The sequence below is a fragment of the Caretta caretta genome, chromosome 8 (genome assembly GCF_965140235.1).
Source record: "Caretta caretta isolate rCarCar2 chromosome 8, rCarCar1.hap1, whole genome shotgun sequence".
NCBI lineage: Eukaryota > Metazoa > Chordata > Testudines > Cheloniidae > Caretta > Caretta caretta.
In genome coordinates, this window is record NC_134213.1 from 89,308,399 (window position 1) to 89,317,176 (window position 8,778).

Sequence of the window (8,778 nt, forward strand, 5' to 3'; positions counted from 1 at the left end):
TTCTTTGGCTTATTTGGAATCAGGTTATCTTATAGTATCTGTGGAAACTGATACATTTATGACTTTGGTATTTTCCAATGAAGAGGACTTTTTACCAGCCTAAGAGTCTTGTTTTATGGAATAGGGCTGAAATCTAATGGGTTCAGTGTTCTAGGAAAACAATAATTATGCTCTTCAAGGCCAAATTCTGACTTTCTTTGAAGCCAGAAATAACCCATGGAATTTTAGCAATAAGCATTGATTTCCTAAATCTTTCTGCACATTTAAGCAGGTGGAATTTCTCACTCTTCCTTCTGTTGTTTGGTGTGCAGTCTTCTTTTTCGTGGTGGGACTTAGGATTCTGTCTTCAGGGAAATCTCTTTCCCCAAGATGCTAATAATTGTGATTCTGGATGTTAGTTTTCCAGGATCTAAGATTTGTTCTTAGTGAAGGACTCTTAGTTTTTAAAAAAAAAACTCTGAGTTAAACAAACACTTTTATTACGTGGAATGGACCAGCTCATTGATCTGCTGAAGGTAGGCTTTGCTGGACAAAGATTTGAGCTTGACAATCCTTTCTGTGTATAAATCTCTCCTTTGGTTGCACTGGGGAGCTTGGTCTACCCCAAAAAGCACATATTTGGCAATTTTCCATTGGCCCGTTTTCTTTTGGGGAGGTGGTCGTTGATTAACTGGATAGGTCGAAGTGTCATGGCAAGTTTTCTGCCCATCCAATAGACGGCATTCAAGCCTCACACAAAGTTCCTTTCCAAGGGCTTCCAGCCTTTCCTTGGAATCCTTAATGTCTTCTTTAGCATAGTTAATTAAAATATACACTAACAGAATTCTTCAAAGTGTCTTTTGGATCACATTTTGTTTCTAGTTCTTGAACCACCATTTAACAACAGAATAAAGCTTTCTCATATTGTAACTAGGTAATTATCTTCCAGAAGTTGTATTCTTCTTACTCTTAAAAGTTTCCTCAAATTAAAGTTATTCCAGCCTACTTCTAAATGTGGGAAGAAATTACCCCCCATTTGATTCTAATTTACAACTTCCAGGTTCGTTATAAAATCAGTATCTTAACTCCAAATGGTTAGACTAGATTAGCTGGTTTTAAGCATTACCCCTGATACTTCAAAACACTAGCAAAACAACAAGAGTGCTCCTTCTTACTAATAATGGCTTCTAGTGTAATTTAACAGTTGCTCCACTTAACCTTTTTATACCATGTTTCTAGATTTATTAATATGTGAGCATATACTACAGTTCTATATACCAAAATCATCTTTTTGTTAGTAAAAAGATATTTTCATATATATGTTTGTGGTAGTGTTGTAGCTGTGTTCATCCCAGGGTATTAGAGAGACAAGGTTGGTGAGGTAATATCTTTTATTGGACCGACTTCTGTTGATGAGAGAGATGAGCTTTCAGGGGTGCTGGAACTAGGGATGAGACCCACACCCTCTGGCTTGAAGTAGTTTCCATCATGTACAGGGTTTACAGTTTTGTTCAATGGTTTTCAGCACCCCCCCACTATAAAAATTGTTCCAGCACGACTGCAAGCTTTCACAGAGAAGCTGTTGATAAGGAGAAATGAGTTTCTCTGTGAAAGCTCATCTCTCTCACCAACAGAAGTTGGTCCCCTTAAAGATATTATCTCACCCACCTTTCTATATATATACATATATGAACTTATTCAGTGATACAAAAACTTACTTTATTAGAAAAATCTTTGTTTGATCACTTTAAACCAGGGGTCGGCAACCTTCGGCACGTGGCCAATGTCGGCAACCTTCGGCACGTGGCCAATGTAAACAAAATGTCTTGCAGCCCGCCCGCGGATTACCCTGATGGGCTGCATGCTGAAGGTTGCTGACCCCTGCTTTAAGCCTTAACCAAAAAGTCATAATGTGATTTGGTCTTAGAGTTTTATGGCTCTCTAGGTGGCTAAAACATTAGTTGTTTACTTTTGTTCACCTTATGAACTGGGGAATGTTGTGAGATTACTTATTAAGTAATTTATTTATTTGCACATTGCTAATTGTGATGGAATCATTTAGTTTGCTCCAAGTGAAGAAATAAGCATTTCCAAAACAATTTCGGAGATGTTGATTTTAGAAACACTTGGGTTTATAGTCCCACTTTACTGGGACCTTGACTCATTAACAAGGAGATATTGCTGGAATGGGAACAGAGAAAACAGATTGTAGCATCCTTTGTGAGTAGGTTTCTGTGTCACTTATGAGGAGATTAATTGAAACATTTGTTTTGATATTACCTATATTTTGAGAACTCTTTGGCATGTTACCTTTTGTTTCAGACTTCATTAGTGATTTAGTTTAATACAGGCTTATTCAAGATGTTAATAGAAATCTAGATGAAAGCGGGGAAGGACAGGTTACTCTTTAAGGATCTTGAATGTGTGGAGATATGAAGGCCTGGTCTCCACTGCAAAGTTAGGTCAACATAAGATGACTTGGTGTTGATCTAGTTGTGCATGTGTCTATGCTTAAATTTGTGTCCCACCATGGGTGGCGGGTGGAACCCCCCTTTGGAGAGGCTAGCCCTTGGCTCCGCCCTTTCTGCCTGTGCCCTCCCCATGGCTGAAGCCCCCAAACTCCCTGCGGCTGGAGCCACTAGCCCCCTCCACCCAGAGCACAACCCCCTCCCTGGGCTACAGGAGCCACAGGCCAGCCGCAGCCTGGAGCATGCCACCCCACCCTTGGCTGCAGAAGCCCTGGGCTGGCTGCAGCCCCGAGGCACTGCCCTCCCCTCTGGGCTGTCTGAAGCCATCTGTTAGAAGACACTTTTGATATGCCCCATGCAGGTTCTGGGGCAGCTGAGGAGGCATATATGCCTCCTCAGCTGCCCCAGAACCTGCATGGGGCATAATAAAACAAACCACCTCCAAACTCTGCAACCGGGGGTCTGGCAGCCACGCCAAGGGAGGCAGAACCTCCCCGGCTTATTATACCCACCATCCATCTGTCCCACCATGTAAGTGCCCCATTACGGTGAGGCAGTAAAACCACCTTCCTGAGCAGCGGTGAGCCATGGTCAGTGTATTGAGGTCAACACAGCATGAGTGTAGACTCTGCAGTACTTATGTCAGTCCTCTAGCAGCTGTCCCAGAATGCCCAACACTGACCACTCTAGTCACAATTGTGAACTCCACTGCTCAGGAGTCACAGACACCAGAAGCCGCCTCCTCCCCCCCCGCCCCCTTTTAAAGCCCATTGAATTTTTGTCTTTTCCTGATTGTCCAGTGTGGTGAGCACACCTTGCAGCTCTCTTTTGTTGTGAGGAGCTGACCCTGCCGGCGACACGCTCTGGCTTAGAATAGACGAGATATTGGATCTCTGCTGCCTGTGGGCAGAAGAGGCTGTCCACGCACAGCTATAGTCCAGCCATAGAAATGTGAACATCTACCAGCAGATTGCATGGGGGATGCAGAAGGGCTATGACAAGGACCAGCAGCAGTGACGTGTGAATTGAAGGAACTGCGTCAGGCATATCAGAAGGCCAGGGAGGCCAACACTGCAGTCGATCCAGTGCCGAGCCACAGACCTGAAGCTTTTACAAAAGGCTGCATGCCATGTTTGGCAGAGACCCCACCTCCACCCTGCAGACCAGAATGAATACCACAGCCCCCTGGCATGAACTGTGAGGAGATGGGAGGAGGAAGATGTGGGACATACAACCAAGGGATCAAGTTATGCCATTAGCCAGAACCTGTTTGAGACTCTCCCACAGTCCAATCAATCCAAGCAGCCAGGCATGGGTTAGCCCAATGTAGGGAAAGGAAGCTCAGGTAAGTGTAATTGTATTTCCCATTGCAATGACATACTGATGGTGCCCCCAACTTAACAGAATTCATTAACTTTCTCGTACTAGAACAGGTTGCAATACAACAAAGAGAGGAAGAGTTATCTCCTTTTCATTCCCCTGTAGAGTTGGGCAAGATGGGTCATGCAGAGCAGTTTGTTTGTTTATATACACAGGGGTGTTCCTTGAATCCTCCTGAGAGATCTCAATGAAATTTATGTGGCGGTAGTCTGCAGTCCTCTCCCCACTGTTTCTAGGGTTGGCAGTCTTATTTCTTTCTCTGCGGTAGGATGCTTCCCCACACAGCAATCACTTCAGCAGGCACCATTGCAGCACGCAGCAGGCTAGCAGCATACGGGCCCAAGCGGCTCCAAGAAGCCCGCAGAAGCTGTGCACTCTGTGCCCTAGTTACCCTCAGGAGTGAGATATTAACTAAAATCACCACTACCTGTGGCAAATGGTGCCAGTGTTCAGTGCCATTGTCCTATACTTATAGTTTCATGTAACCAAGCAATTCTCTCCTCTTTTCCCTCACCCCTGGTGGGCCATACTCACCATGGCTGATACTGTGAGTGGTGCCATACACGAGCACTCTGACGCAGATGTGTCAATAAGCATGTCTTGGTTAAAACTTTAAAGGGAGCAAGGGAAGGGGGAGTTCAGAATCTTAAGTTTCACTTTCCATTGTGACTATACTGGTGATACTGTATCTGTGTTTTTATCCGAAGCTGCTGCTGTTGCAGCCTTTGGGGGTCCCTAGAAATGGGGGGGCCATCAGTATTAGAACCATGTCCCACCCCCCACTTGCTCCTCTCTGCCCACTTCCCCCATTGCTTGCCCATAAGGCAGGAAAAAAATGCACTCCCACTTCTGTAAGTGATGGGGCCATGGCCCCCCTATTCAGATGCCCCTTAGCTGAGTTGCTCCAGCATCAGAACATACAGCCTCTCACTGGTTTGGCTCAGCTGTGGGACTCCTCCTGGTGTGTGTGGAGAGCCCAGAACAACTCAGCTAAAGGGTGCCTGAATGGGTGGGAGTGGCATAGAAAAGTAGATCTTTCTGTGGCAATGTGGTCTGGTGCCAAAAGAGGGACATTAAAAATGTATGTGCAGGGGCCAAAATCAGACCCTTTAGGCACTCCAAGTAATTCAGCCCCTATGTCTATTAATCCTAGGAACTTCTGCCAAGTTTGTAAATCGGGTAATGGGTGCTTTTGTCTGACGATGTGAATATTCATCCACCAGTACCTAGGATGAGATCACCCAAACATTTTATAGAGGACCCAAGCAGGTGATAACTAATGTAATCATTAAATCAAAGCTGGATTTGACTTGGTGACCTAGAGGTGTGTAATAGCTGTGAAATATGATGGACTAGGTGGAGCACTGTTCTCTTCTCAAATTTCTGATTCTCTGAAGGACTAGGATTGCACATCTCAAGCACCAAAGTATTCTCCCTGGCTCATAATACAAGAGTAGAGGGACATTTAATTATATGAAAAGGTGGTAAATTAAAAACTAATAAAAGGACTTTTTTTCACAGGTGTGGTTTAAGTGTGAAACTTACTGCTTTAGGAAGTCACTGAAACCACCAATTTAACCAGATTCAGAAAGAGATTGGACATTATTTATTGTAACTCTGGGTATTTTTAATAGCCATATAAATCACTATGAAAGAATTGGAAGGGATATTAAACTCATGCTTCAGGGTTTAAACCAGTCTCTATTGGAGACCAGAATGAGACCTGTGTTAGGGGCAGATTATCTCACATCTGCCTACTGCAAGGCTCTTACACTTTCCTCTGAAGCATCTGGTACTGGCTGCTGACAGAGACAGGATAGTGGACTAGATGGACTTTGGATCTGATCCAGTCTGGCAATACCAATGTTAATGCATCTTGCACATCCTGGGTACACAATTCTTTAGTGACTTTGCTGGAACATGTTTATCCTCTAATTATGTGGGGGATAGAGAGGGTGAGGTTTCAAATGTTCACCCAGGATTTAACATGTATGTGATCTTCACACCTTATCTGCATTACTCCTAGGACTGATTTAACAGTTCTTCATCATCATCATCAATCATCATCATCATGTAAGAATCCTCTTAATCTCCAAATCAAATAGTAGATAACAGTAACTGACATCTTTCTGCCATTCAGTGCATAGCGCACTAACATTGTTTCCTCCTCCTTAACATGTGAAAGTCCTGAAACTGGCTATTAGATGCATCTGAACTCAGAAATAATACAACAGTAGAGGATATGGGAGCAACAGCGACATTTTGTCACATTGCACGGAGCCAGAAAGGGCTCTGTGTTTCAAAAGGTTTGTGCTAGGAGCTTTCATTGCAACAAAATACCAATTACTGAGTACAGTACTTTCAATATTAAAATGAGAAGTGGGGGAATCTAAACAATGTTTCCCACTGGTCAATAGGGCAGTAAAAATAAAAGTAAATGAAGTGATCTCAGATTTCATGGATGGATTGATACCTATATTTTAGATTTTAAAATACCATGTAAAATTATCTGAACATATAAGTCAGTCACAGCTCTGTGATTCTTGCCTTCACTCTGGGTTATCAACATACTCTTAAAAGTTTTTGTACACAGATAATTATATAAAAGTATCTGAAAATTGTAAATATACAGTGGCCAAATTGAGTCATCCCTGAAATAATGAAATATGAATTCAGCCATCCCTGAAATGGCTTCTGTCTCATTTTAAAAGTAGGATTAAATGTCCTCGGAAGGATACCTGAAGGAATATTTCATAAGTGGTTCCACACCCACAGGGGAATCCTGAAATGCAGTGTTTCTCTATTGACTCCTTATCTGTGGGTATGTACTAGGCTTGTGATGAGGTGTTTTGGGCAGGTAGCTGACATGGATATTTTTTTAAAATATCACATTCAGATATGAGGAGTTGAGAGGTGCAACACCTATTTGGATTTTGCTGATTGCTTGATATTTATATTACTGTAGCACCTGTGATTATTGAGCCATGTTAAAAAATCATTTTTTGTTTGTTTTAAAGTATTTAAGATACTCAACAGCTTTCAGGCATGAGTGCTTTTATTCATTAAAATGTGGTGTAACTTGCAAAAATGTTTAAAAATTAGGTTTAATTGTAGATTTACCAACCTTGACAGTATCTCTTTAAGGTAATTCCTGTATTCATGAAGTTTTTCCATTTCAACAGTTAATTTTGATACATTTCTGATTATTGCTAATGTAACCCACTGGTCAGTGTGTGTTATGAGGTACACAGGCACACAGAGGGTAACAGAAGGTGTTAATAAGTTACAGCCCTGATCTACAGCACCTAGTTCAAGTTGCCAAGACTCCTGCTTTCAGCTCTGGAAATCCCCTGGTTCAATCTTTAGGTTGGTGAAGATGGCTGCCATCACACCAGCAGTATGGTGGGTATAGTTAATGACATAGCTCAGATCATATTGTTAATGGATGTGTTACATATATATCTGCTGTGGAGCCCATTTCAGGCTTAGAGAGAGCCATATGAGCAAACCTCTGTTTGCAGAGAGTTTCAGTAGGGGACTGTACAGGTGCAGAGTTCATTGTAGGAGTGGAGCCTTAGTTATTAACACCTAAAAATATTAAAATTGACTTTTATTGTCCATGCTGAGATGGCTGACAAGTTAAAAAAAAAAGCATAAATATGGTAAAAAGTAAAATAGAGACTTAAAAATGGTCAATTTAAAAAAAAAACAGTTAAAAGTCTTGTCAGGCTTGAGAGCAGAAAAGTCTGAACAGCATAGTTTCACTTTGGTTCATAGCCAATTTGTTTCTACTATTGTAAACTATTAAATGTCAGGTTTACAAATAGAGAGACAAGGTGGGTGAAGTAATACTACAGCCAAAGTTTTGTTTTAAAGTAATTGTTTATACTCGCACTAAAACAAACCTATAAAAAAAACTTCTTCTACCAGTTCTAAAAGCATGATTTTACCATGGCCAAATTTGAGTTGCCCCTTAACTTGTATGGGTTTACAATCAGATTTTCCTGTTTTAAAAAATGTCTTTCGCAAAGTGTGAGGGAGAAACAAATGCACTGTGAAACTGGCCCCAAAGTGCTCTCATGTGCACAGAGTAAGCTGTAGCTCATGAAAGCTTATGCGCAAATAAATTTGCTAGTCTCTAAGGTGCCACAAGTCCTCCTTTTCTTTTTGCCAATACAGACTAGCACGGCTGCTACTGTGAAAAGAGTAAAACACTGTACATTTCCCCCCCTTCACTCACTCATAGTAACCTTGTAACAATAGAAAACAAACCTCACTTTTGCCTTTTTTTTTTTTTTTTAAAAAAGCTGTAGGTATCCCTGTAGCAGGACCCATCTGTGTTCAAACACAACAGGGGCTAGGAGACGTTTGGCTCCAGTGTGGACATGAGTTAGCTGCAACCAAGATCCGCGTGATGAAATACACCCGTGTTCACTCACTATTTATGGTGAGACAGTGGGAAGGGGGTGGGGGGCTGCTCCCTGGTCATTTCCTGCACAGGCTGTGAACACCCTTTCAAAAGTGGTGGGGAGCCAGCCATGAACAACGGCGCTGGCTGCAGCAGCACCAGGGAGGCTGGGCTTGTGCGGGGCCTTGTTCCCCTCGCAGCAGCAACTTGCTGCCCCGCCAGCCCAAGCGCCGTGCGAGGCGCTGAGGGAAGGGGCGGCCCGGCCCACGTGGGGAGCCATTGCAGCTGGGCCTGCGCGAGACAGGTGTCCGGCCCGGCCCCCAGTCCAGCTCCGCGTTGGTCTCCTTTCGCCCCACACCAACGCGCGTTCGCCCCCTCCCCTCACGGCGCACGCTTCTTCACGCCCCCCCGCACCGCGCGGGTCCTGCGCTGCATCCTGGGAACTGTAGTCCCGCCCCACCGCCCGCGCGGGCTCCCGTCGCGGTAGGCCGCCTCCAGCTCCCGCGATGCTCCGCGCGCGGCAAACCCCGGCTGTTCCTGGCG